At 43.3% G+C, this 12,300-nt stretch overlaps 1 protein-coding gene across 9 annotated transcripts in view; it reads left to right on the top strand.

Annotated features, from left to right (window-relative positions):
- Positions 1-1,036: 1,036 nt before the first annotated feature.
- The window catches only part of LOC122541051 (multiple C2 and transmembrane domain-containing protein 2-like), a 476,548-nt gene continuing 465,284 nt past the window's right edge, over positions 1,037-12,300 (top strand). For 5 of the 9 annotated variants that reach the window (XM_043677545.1, XM_043677546.1, XM_043677552.1 and 2 more), the window contains exon 1: positions 1,038-1,493. The gene's annotated coding sequence lies outside the window, so the exon portion shown is untranslated. Of the gene's footprint in view, positions 1,494-2,957; positions 3,104-5,817; positions 5,839-12,300 lie in introns of those variants that run through there. The other 4 variants (XM_043677549.1, XR_006309501.1, XM_043677555.1 and 1 more) reach the window with 4 other exon arrangements.

Genomic DNA, 12,300 nt, shown 5'->3' with positions numbered 1-12,300 from the left:
CTTCTGCCCTTGTCCTTCTAGATGAAATGGTTGTAGGTGCTGTCTGAGGTACTTTGGTGCATGATCAAAGAGGTAGAGTTTAAGAATTGTCTTAAAAGGGGAAAGATAAATGAAGTGATTTAGGGGGAGGGAATTTGTGAGTTTAGATCATAGACAGTTGAAGACACAGCACCAACGATGGAAGAATTATAATTCTAGTAGCTGAAGCTGCCAGGATTGGGCAGACCAAAAGGATTCAGGAGGGATTATAGAGTTGGAGGAGATTCTAGAGTTAGGGAGGAGGAGAGTGATTTCTAAAGAAATTTAAAATCAAGATATTTCTTGAACGGGAACCAATGTGAGCCAGTGGGTAGGACTGTGCCAGTACACAGGCACGTGGGGGATGAGCCAAAAATGTTCCAGACTCATCTGAACCATGGGGTGGCACGGTGACTCAGTGTTTAGCACTGCTGCCTCACAGCGCCAGGGACCCAGATTTGATTCCAACCTCGGGTGACTGTCTGAGTGGGGATTGCACTTTCTCCAGCTCTGGGTCCTCTGGTTTCCTCCCACAATTCAAAGATGTGCAGGTCAGGTGAGTTGGTGATGATAGATTGCCCATAGCGTTAGGTGCGTTAGTCAGGGGTAAATGTAGGGGAATGGGTCTGGGTGGGTTACTCTTCAGAGGGTTGGTGTGGACTTGTTAGGCCGAAGGGCTTGTTTCCATACTGTAGGGAATCCAATCTAGTCTGGCAGTAATAAAGGTACAAGTGATGGCTTCAGCAGCAGATCAGCTGGGGCAAGGTCAAAGTGGGACAATAATGTTGTGGAAGTGAAAATCTTAGTCTGAAGCTCAACTTTAAATAACACATGACAGTCAGGTCGTGAACAACCTGGTTCAGTCACACAGTTGCCAGGGAGAGGGATGGAGCTAGTAACTAGGGAACAGAAACTGGAATGAGAGATTGAAGGAGAATGTGTCTTCATGTTTTTAATTGGAGGAAATTTGCTCGCACAATTCTAGACAGGACGAGGGGGATAGCAGCCTTTATTGAAGAGGGAGCGGTGTCAATGTTAAGATCTGTTAAATAATAATTGTTTGGTGCAAATCTATTGATATTAAATTAAAAAATCTTGTCAACAAACTGAAAAGCCAAATTAATGAGGATGCTGCAGGGTTTTTTTTTAGGTTAAAAAGAAAGCATCTTTTATATTTCACTCTCTGGGTCCTGTGGACCCTGTTGTGAAAGGGATCGTGAGGGCACAGGTCCACGTTTCTGACTGACACAGGCATACAAGGGGAGAGAGAGTGCACACATTACACCCACACTGGAGCCTGGCAGAGCTGAGCATTTACAATCGGCAGAAACAGAGGACCTCCCCTTTAAGGTCTGGATGAGGAAGTGAGAGAGAGGGAGGCTTCCCCTGACTGAGGCTGGAGCGAGGGGGAAGAAGACACAGAGAAAAGGCACAGCTGGCAAGAGCCCTCAACACTAACGAGATGGTCGCAGAAGGTGTGTGCATCTTTATAATCTCTCTAATTGTTGCATTTAATCCGTCTCTCTCTCTCTTTTTACAACCGACTGCAAATCGGCCAGTTTCCTAATTTGCAGAATGCATGTTTGAAATCTCCTGGTTAGAGAAACCCTTCAGCTGTAACTAAACAAACAAAGCCTGAAGTTGGTCAATCGAGTCGTGAGTTTGCAGAACTTTGAATCATGTGGACTGAAATTCACACTCTCCTGTCTTCTTAAACAACAAGAACAAAATTGCACTGGTTTCACCAGTGAATTCAAACCAGCAGCGATTGAGGAGAAAGATTGATGTGTTCCAGCCACATTTAATGTAGTCTGTCCATCTGTGTGTTGGACGTGGTTGCGGCTGAGGAGATAGAGTGAGGGATCCAACAAACTGGGTCCTCCCTATTCAGTCTAATGTTGAAAGTGCCACCACATCAACCATGTGGAATATTTAGCCTGCCTCCCTCTGTCCAGTCTGGCGATGCATTGTGCAGGGCAGGAGCACTGCTTTGTTTTTAAATCTCCTGCTTCAGAGATATTCTAACCATCAAAAACTGCTCTGAAGAGTGCAGATATGAATCATGTGTGCTGTGGTAATCTGTTACTAAATAATACTTGCTTTTTGCTACATTTTGCACTTGTGAATTCACAAGTTGAAGTTGTTATTATTCATTTGGGACATTTATAGAAACATATTCTCAGCTCTTCCAACATGGGTACAATGCCAATGACCTAATTTTAGAGGAATAAAAACGTGTCATGAGAGAAACATAAAGCATTTTCCTGGTCACGGATAGTAATTTCTAGGCTTTGCTCTTGGAATGAATCATTTGCTAATATAATCACATATTATAAAACAAAAATAGCTTTTCATTGCAGTTATTGCCACAAAGCCTTTACATCTTCACCAGTATTTGGCAGGCCATGCTGTTGTGACCTTGTGCGATTTACTTTGCATTTCTGGCCTCAGAATCCTTTGTGGTTATAGAAAGTTTAATTTGAAAGTGTGTCAGAACCAGTGGTGACACAGTTGGCAATTTGAGGGGTGGCCGTTTTAAGATGAATGACAAAAGATCTAGTGGGGATTTTAAAAAAAAAATCGTCAGGATGTGAAATGTGTTGCCTGAAAGGATGACGGGAACAGATATAACAATAACTTTAAAATGATGAAAGTATTTCCAGTTTCTGGACAGGCCATTTGGCCCATGACAGTATTATTGCTCCATATGAACCTCCTCCCACCCCCTCCATTTAACTCTGTTTGCAGATTCTTCCATTCTGTCCTGCATGTTTAGTTAACTTCTCCCATTTATAATAAATCGTGCATTCTATGAGAGATTTGTGTGTTATTTGTCTCATTTTCTGTTTCTGGTAGTCAGTTCACCATCTCTGGATAATGAAGTCTCCCCTGAATTCCCTGCTGAACTTATTAGTTATTGTGTATGCTTTGTGTTACAGACCTTAAATGTTGTTGAAGCAAGAGACATGCTGTCAAAGATTTTCATTTCACATTCATCAGGACAAATGCAAGAATACCAAATTTCAAACATTCTCAGAAATTATACTCCTAAGAGAAAACAGTGCTGATTGGTCGGTAGGAGAAAGTGAGTACTGCAGATGCTGGCGATCAGCGTTGAAAAGTGTAGTGCTGGAAAAGCACAACAGGTCAGGCAGCATCCAAGGAGCAGGAAAATCGACGTTTCGGGCATAAGGCCTTCATCAAGAATATGGGTGGGGGAAGGGGACTGAGAAATAACTAGGAGGGAGGGGGTGGGGGAAGGTGATAGTTGGGGGGTGATAGTGATGGAAGGGTGGAGTGGATAGGTGGGAAGGAAGATGTATAGGTAGGACAGTTCAAGAGATGGTGCTGAGGTGGAGGGTTGGATTGGTTGTTGAGTGAACTCTGGCTGTTGGTTGCTTGGGAAAAGCAGCAGAATCATAGGCATCGCAAGCTCCTTCTAATAGTTTCAGAAATAAGGCTTGAACATATTCCTTTTGTTTGCAGCAAACAGACTCCTAGTGTGAACGTGTGTCAGCTTTAGCAGACGTAAATGAGCCACTTTATCAGCTCGACAGAATGGTGGTGTGGAAATCCTGTTGCCATTCCCATTGCTTGGTCCATGGCAACACATTGGCCCAACTGAGCCAAGTTGCCCTTTGTTCAGGAAGGGATTGAATCAGGTTCTATCTAAATGATGGAAAAAACAGAATAAGGGATCCTTGGTAGAGTCTGGGCACTTAGATCATTAAAATATTACAGCAGGTAGATAAAAAAGAATCATAAAGAGGAACAGAATGATGACCTTCAAATCTAGAATACATAGGGTAGAGGTCATGCTTTGCCTGCCCAAACCCATGTTTAGACTTTACCTGGTGTGTCATGAGCAGGTCTTGGCACCATACTGTGGGATGGATGTATTGGTCTTGGAAAGAGTGTAAAATGTTATCTGGACTCCAAATGTTAAACAATGAAGCGAGATCACACTGGAATGTTATTCCAATGAATTTAGGTTAAAGAATGACTCAATCAAATTATTTTCAAGGTAATAAAGTGAACAGATAGACTATGAAAAATGATTTTCCCTGATAGGATTGTCCAGAATGCAAAGTCAAACACTGGCCTTTCTGGAGTGCAAGTAGGAAATAATTCCATGCACAGGAACGTTGAAACTTTTATTTTAGAATTTTCGCAGACAGCGATTAATTTGAAATCTGAGAGTAATAGATATTTGTTAAATAAAGATACTAAGGAATATGGAGTAAGAATGTCTCTTATGGGCTAACGTTGTAGACCAGTCGTCATCCCACAGAGTGGGGGCTCACGTGTTGACTTCTGCTCCTGTTTTTAAGGAGACATTTCCCTCTGAATCATACAGAGGTACCGGCCCTCCAATCTGGCACCCTGAGGTATTGCCAGGTGGTGGAGGCTGTGATCAGTTCAGGTCAGCCTGGGGCTGGTGGGATCAAGGGCGAAACGCTGGCTCAGTGGTTAGCACTGCTGTCTCAAAGCACCAGGGACCCAGGTTCGATTCTACCCTTGGGCGACTGTGTGGAGTTTGCCCATTCTCCCCATGTCTGTGTGGGTTTCCATTGGGAGTTGCGGTTTCTTCCCACAGTCCAAAGATGTGCACGTAGGTGGATTGGCCGTGCCAAATTGTTTGCAGTGTTCAGGGGTGTGTAAGTTAGGTGCGTTAACCATGGGAAATGCGAGGTTATGGGGATAGGCTAAGGGGATGGGTCTGGGTGGGATGCTCTTTGGAGGGGGTGGACTAGTTGGGCATTCCTGAAGAAGGGCTTATGCCCGAAACGTCGATTCTCCTGCTCCTTGGATGCTGCCTGGCCTACTGTGTTTTTCCAGCATGACATTTTTCAACTCTAGTTGGGCGGAATGGCCTGTTTCCACACTGTGTGGATTCAATGGAATATGAGAGGTCTGTTCAGAAGAGTTGAGTGGAGCATGGGATAGAGGGCATTCATAACTGATACACGTCTGGATCCATACAGCTCTGATCTGGATAGACAAAGCAAGTTATTTGTTTATTCTGAAATGGCCTGTCTGAGACACCCTCAGTGTCTGGATAACCTGAAATTATAAGGAAAATATTTGGAAGGCTATGGGGAAAGGACAGAGGAATGCGATTAATTCAGTAGCTGAGTGTAGGCATGAGTTACATAACGTTTTACTGTTTGAGTTCTTCACCCAGTTGGCGAATAAAGGGTTTCAAATTAATTCGCTATTGCCTGTGGTGGTACCACTATTCCCAGCTAGAGGTTAATTTCCCCATCAAAGGTGCCTGGAGACAGTATTGTTGTGAGTGACAAAGAATATATATCTACTCACCACAGCTGGCTGGAGAAATTATCTTGGTTTCATTGTTGCTGTGGATCCTGCCTGAGGATCTATTTGCTGTAGTTTATGATAGATTTTTTTTTGAAAAGAGACTCTTGATTGTTTGTTATAGTATGTGCTACAGTTTGCTGAGTGAATAGGTTGATTCAGTGAACAATGTGCGTACAGCTCCACCTCCCACATTCACTGACACATCAGTGGGCACTCGGTTAATTTATACTTGTCAAGTCTGTTAAGGTGAGATTCAGTTAGAAGACTTGGAAGAGGTGTTTCTGTTAGAAATGTTGATGGCCATTTTCTTTTTTTAATAATGGAGACTGCCCACGCCAAGATGTCACATTTTAATTCCAATCCCTGGAGATGGGAGAATTCAGTCCCTTGCCACGGCTGGTGTGTATGGCGTTTACACGTCAAAGGGGCAACTTCCCGTTCAGGTCCTCGTAGGCCTGAGGTGCTAATTCTGTAGAAGTGGGTCATCGTTTGTGGAAGGTATGTTGTTGAGGACTGAACAGTAACTTGCTTGTAATTTCAACAGTGGGAAGTGTTTTAGGAATTAATTTAAACAGCCATTTAAAGCTTTTTGATAGGTTTCCTGTCAAAATTATAGTCCACAATTGATGACTCTTCGGAAATCCTGCTGTGATTTTTATGACCCTTAGTGTAAAGACATTCTTTTCAAGCAAGCTTTTGGACACAGTGGCGGAGTGGTTAGCACTGCTGCCTCACTGCACAGGGACCTGGGTTCGATTCCAGCCTGAGGCAACCGTCTGTGTGGAGTTTGCACATTCTCCCAGTGTCTGCATGGGGTTCCTCCTGGTGCTCTGGTTTCCTCCCACAGTCTGAAGATGTGCAGGTTAGGCAGATTGGCCAGGTTAAATTGCTCATAGCGACGAGGGTAGGTTAACCATGGGAAATGCAGGGATAGGGTAGGGGGTTGGGTCTGGGTGGGATGCTGTTTGGAGGATCGGTGTGGACTTGATGGGTTGAATAGTTTGCTTTCACTGTCGGGATTTTGTGATTCTGTGATCTCTCCTAATATGGTGGTTCATATGGGGTAGTACAGTGGTTAGCACTGCTGCCTCAGGCTGCCTCAATTCCTGCCTCAGGCGACTGACTGTGTGGAGTTTGCACATTCTCCCCGTGTCTGTGTGGGTTTCCTCCGGGTGCTCCGGTTTCCTCCCACAGTCCAAACATGTGCAGGTTAGGTGAATTGGCCATGCTAAATTGCCCGTAGTGTTAGGTGAACGGGTAAATGCAGGGGAATTGGTTTGGGTGGGTTGCGCTTCAGAGAGTTGGTGTGGGCTTGTTGGGTCGAAGGGCCTGTTTCCACATTGTAAGTAATCTAACCTAATTAGAATATTTTAGTACTGCTGATAAGGCACATTTTGTTAAAGCTTTTTACCTCTCATTTCAGGACAAATCATAAGAATACCAAATTAAAGGGAAAACCTCATTTAAACTGCATGAGGGGAGAGTGCTGATCAATTAACAAGTGGACTCTGGTCCATGGTAAAGCCTTGACCAATGAGAATGCACTTTCCAACCAATCAGCACTCTCTTCTCATACTGTGTAAATGCTGATTTTCTCCTAAATTAGTATTCTTGAGAATTGTCCTGATGTGTGTAAGACAAAATGATTGAACAAAATGTTGTTTCTTTTTCAGCAAAACTCAAGTCCTATGCTAACGATTGTCTATTTGTATAACATTTTGTTTGATAATTCTCCATCTTGGGATGTTTTATGCTGTCGCTGTTGAAGATGCTGTATACTTAGATTAGATAAGATTACTTACAGTGTGGAAACAGGCTTTTCGGCCTAACAAGTCCACACCGACCCGCCGAAGTGCACCCACCCAGACTCATTCCCCGACATTTACCCTTGCACCTAACACTACGGGCAATTTAGCATGGCCAATTCACCTAACCTGCACATCTTTTGGACTGTGGGAGGAAACCGGAGCACCCGGAGGAAACCCACGCAGACACGGGGAGAATGTGCAAACTCCACACAGTCAGTCGCCTGAGGCGGGAATTGAATCTGGGTCTCTGGCGCTGTGAGGCAGCAGTGCTAACCACGTGATTGTTTTATGCCTTTGCCGTGGACAACAAAAGTGTAATCTTGGCATGCCAGAGGAGAGTTGCCACTCCTTGAATTTGACTGTCGAATTACTCAGAATTACTTCAACATCTTTCTGGCAGAATGTTAATCCTCGTTATAATGCGACGTTGCCTGGAGGAGGACCATCATGCAGTGCAAGCTGGTGTTAAATGGAAGACAGATCTGTTTTTCACTCAGTGGCTGGTGAGGGAGGTTAGATTATTTCCTGGTGAATGTTTTGTGCATTTTCAGAATTACTGGATTGGGAGGGATCTCAGAGACTTCTGTGTTGTGGATTGTGGTCTTGAGCGGATTTGTCAAATAAAATATTTATTGGCACTCGGTCAACAGAATGTTTCTAGTCAATCTTCAGTGTAATTTAGGAGTGTTCTAGTCAGCAGGGTGATTGTGTAATTGTAAAATAAAAGGAATCATTACCTATAATTTTAGACGTTTCCAGTGAACTTTTTGGAATAGAGCCTGTTTGAAATATTGCTGCCTCAAGGTAATAATAACTTGGCTTCAATCATTGGAATGTTTCTGAGTACTTAGTTGTGATGAAAGTACAGAACATGCACAAGATTGAATGTGTTTAATTGGGCTGATTTTAACTTGTATAACCTCATCCAGATGAGAAATATTGTGCACAGTATGTGGAATCCTTAATTTAAAAATAAGGACTGGTCTGTTAAAAAAGTGAAAAGGTAATAATTACTATTAGGATCGTAATCATGTAAGAAAGACTTGCATCTATGTAGCTTCCTGAAAGCGTTTTATAGTCAATTTGCACACAGCAAGGAGATAATAACCAGATAATGTGGGTTAAAGAATTAATATTGGCCATGACACCAGTGGTAGTGTCCATCTTAGAAACAGTGGAAAAGTGCTATGGAGCCTTTATTTGTTCATTTGAGAGGCTGGATTTGATTTGATCTCCCATTGGAAGATGGCACCTGTGATAGTGCAGTGCTCCCTCAGTATTGCATTAGAGGCTCGGCTATAAGTTTAATTCTTTGGGGGAATACATGATCTGATCAAAAGGATGACACAAAATAAGTTATAATGCAAGGCTGTCAGAATGTTATTGACCATAAAGGGAGTTTGTCACCTTAGAGCCATTGAAATGATAAAGCAGAAAAGGGGGCTGTTTGGTCCATTTTGTCTATGCTGACCCCAAAACATCTAGCTGCTCTTTCTAATCCCGTCTTCCTGCACACTGTAAGGTGCAGTTCAGGTATTGTATAAAAGAGTTTGGGGTCTCTTCCTCCACTAGCAACTCAGGCAGCGAATTCCAGATACCCACCACCTCTCTGTATAAAAATGGTTTTCCTCATGTCCCCTTTAATCCACTGAGCTGGGATCTATGACCTCTGGTTTTTTGAACTGCTGTCAAAAGCTTGCTATTTCCTGCTCTCTCACCCGGTATTTCTCAGTCAGGGAAATGAGCAAGAACATTTAGTCTCAATCCATTTGAAAGCGACTGAATGTACCAATGACTTGGATTAATGTGATTCTTCTGTGTTTGAGAGCCTCACTCTGTTTAGATCCATTTTAGTTGGATGTTGGAGCCTTTAATCTGCTTTTGCTCCTGATTCCTTTGTGTGTCAGACTGACTTTCCCAATCACGGGTTGTCAATCCTGGTGTGAAAGACAGTATAGTGCAGTGTCATAGTCATAGAGTCATACAGCACAGAAACAAACTATCCAACCAATCCATGCTGACCATAATCCCAAGCTAGACTAGTCCGACCTGCCTTTCTATATCCTTTCCATAACAGGGTGATCAGAACTGTCACAGTACTCCAGAAGAGGTGTCACCAACATACTGTACAACCTCAACATTCCTTCCCAACTCTTATACTTAAAGGTCTGTGCAATGAAGGCAAGCGAGCTAAATATAGTCTTTAACCACCCTGTCTACATGTGCTGCAAATTTCAAAGAATTATGTACGTGAACCCCACCCCCCCCGCCCCCGGTCACTCTGTTCTACAACACGTTCAAAAACCCTACTTTTAATTGTATAAGCTCTGCTCTTGTTTGCTTTACCGTGGGTGGCACGGTGGCACAGTGGTTAGCACTGCTGCCTCACAGCGCCAGAGACCCGGGTTCAATTCCCGCCTCAGGCGACTGGCTGTGTGGAGTTTGCACGTTCTCCCTGTGTCTGCGTGGGTTTCCTCCGGGTGCTCCGGTTTCCTCCCACAGTCACAAAGATGTGCAGGTCAGGTGAATTGGCCACGCTAAATTGCCTGTAGTGTTAGGTAAGGGGTAAATGTAGGGGTATGGGTGGGTTGCGCTTCGGCGGGGCGGTGTGGATTTGTTGGGCCGAAGAACTTCCACACTGTAAGTAATCTAATCAAAATGTAATACCTCGCATTTATCCAAATTAAACTCCACCTACCACTCCTCAGCCCATTTACCTAATCGATCAAGGCTGTCAGAATGTTATTTTGGTCATGATTTTGGTCATGATTTGGAGATGCCGGTGTTGGACTGGGGTGTACAAAGTTAAAAATCACACAACACCAGGTTATAGTCCAACAGGTTTAATTGGAAGCACTAGCTTTCAGAGCGACGCTCCTTCATCAGGTGGTAGTGATGAAGGAGTATCGCTCCGAAAGCTAGTGCTTCCAATTAAACCTGTTGGACGATAACCTGGTGTTGTGTGATTTTTAACTAATTTTGGTGTCATCCACAAACTTACTGACTCTGCCTTATATGTTCTCATCTAACTCATTTGCCTAAATGACGAAGAAAAGTGGACACAGACCTCCAGTCCAAACAAAAAACCCTCCACCATCACTCTGTCCCCTGCTGTTAAGCCAATTTTGTATTCAGTTGACAAGCTCTCTTTAAATCCCATCTGATCTAACTTTGCTCATGAGTCTACCACATGGAATTTTGTCAGAAAGGCTTTCATGGTTTCAGCAGCTGTTCAAACTAAGGTTCTAACTCATTCTAGTTCACAAAATCTCAATTGTGACAGCGCAGAAGGTGGCCATTCAGCCCATTGTGCCTGCAAACATTGTTACCGTGTTGAAGTCTGCTTTGTTCCACAAATCTGGACAACACAAGTTTCAGTACAACAGTAGATACTTTATTATCAGACAGCTGACGTGAGATTCTCAATGCCCCAAAAGTAGTCGTGCGTCTATGTGTGGTGATACTTCCCCATGAATTTCTGCCCTACACATAAAGACAGTATTTTTTATAGAGATTAAACAAAAGGTTTATCAGTCATGTGGTCAATTGTCAGTCCATAGTTTAATGGGTAATGATGAATTTACAAAGCCCAGTGAATGTTGATGTCTTGTGATAATGTGTGAATGGGTTACAGAAACTGATTATCGTATTCTTCATGATTATATGTTGATGCGAAGAGATTAAGACAGAAGGGTTTTGCCTGCTGTAAATGGGGATTCACATACCTATGCTAATACGGAGGGGAAGTAAGACAATGGGAGCAGGAAGCAGTTTAACAGGGTTGTGGCCAAAGCTGAGTCTTGTCTGGGAAGGACAAACACCTCTGTCTGAGGCTACAGGGGACTCCACATGTGTGGCTCCACTAGGCTCCTCTTCTGGGATACAGTCAGCCTCCCTCCTACTGAGATGACCTGTCTATGTTGTAAGAAAACATGCTTCCAGTTGATAGTGCAGTGAGTCTTTTTGGCAGTGGAATGTTTAACCCTTGAGTCCCCAATGTGCCCTGAAAGAGAAGTAAAACATGGAACTGATCCCTTGGCTTTCTAACTTGCTCAACCGTGTGCCATTCTTCCTGCCTTTTCCCAAATCCCTCCACTCCATTTTTATCTGGATAACCATCCAGGGTCGTCTTGAATGCCTTTAATTGAATCTGCCTCCACCACGTTCCCAGGCAGTGTATTCCACGCTCGCTGTGTGAAAATGTCTATTTTTCTCTCATCACCTTTACCTTATTTACACATCACTTTAAACATCAGCCTTGTGATTCCTGTTCCTTTTACAATTAAAAGGTAGCATCTCCCCCTCGACTTTGTCCAGCCCCCTCATGATTTTGAAAACCTCAATCAAATCTCCTCTTAGCCTTTTCTCCAGAGAGAACAATCCCTACTGCTTCAGTCTCATCCTCATAACCTGAAGTTTCTCATTCCTCCAACCATTCTTGTAAATTTAAAGAAGTTTTATTGAAAAAAATACTTGGATAAAGTAAACAGTAACAATCCTTAAACTTGCCAGGATAGTTTGTGAAGTGGAGAAAGTGAGGACTGCAGATGCTGGAGATCAGAGCTGAAAATGTGTCGCTGGAAAAGCGCAGCAGGTCAGGCAGCATCCAAGGAACAGGAGAATCGACGTTTCGGGCATAAGTCCTTCTTCAGGAAGTGTCAGTGAAGTGTTTGTGAAGTGTCAGTGTTTCTGCATTTAATCATTTATAGTTTCATTTTATTCTTAAGTACTGAAATTAAGCTTCATGTTAGCTGTTCTGACAGGCTGTTGGTCTGTGTTGCAGTTTCAAGCACCAAACAAATTTTTGTTTCTCGATTATACATTGCCAAGGCATTGTGCTGGACCAGTTTAAGAAAGAAACTGTTGACTAGTGATAAACGGTGACTTTGCAGCGAGTCTGCAGGAAACTAGTTTGTGGTACGTTCATCTGAGATGAGAAGTGAAAGGAGTTCCCATTAAACTGTCAGATGTAGAGTAACTGAACTGTCGTTACAAAGTTCATTCACACGTATGCTTTCAGTCATTGACAAACATGCTTTACAATACTTAGAGTCATAGAGATGTACAGCATGGAAACAGACCCTTCGGTCCAACCCGTCCATGTCGACCAGATATCCCAACCCAATCTAGTCCCACCTGCCAGCGCCCGGCC

Source organism: Chiloscyllium plagiosum, chromosome 36 (assembly GCF_004010195.1).
Source record: "Chiloscyllium plagiosum isolate BGI_BamShark_2017 chromosome 36, ASM401019v2, whole genome shotgun sequence".
Lineage (NCBI taxonomy): Eukaryota > Metazoa > Chordata > Chondrichthyes > Orectolobiformes > Hemiscylliidae > Chiloscyllium > Chiloscyllium plagiosum.
This window is presented reverse-complemented; position numbering and strand designations above follow the sequence as displayed.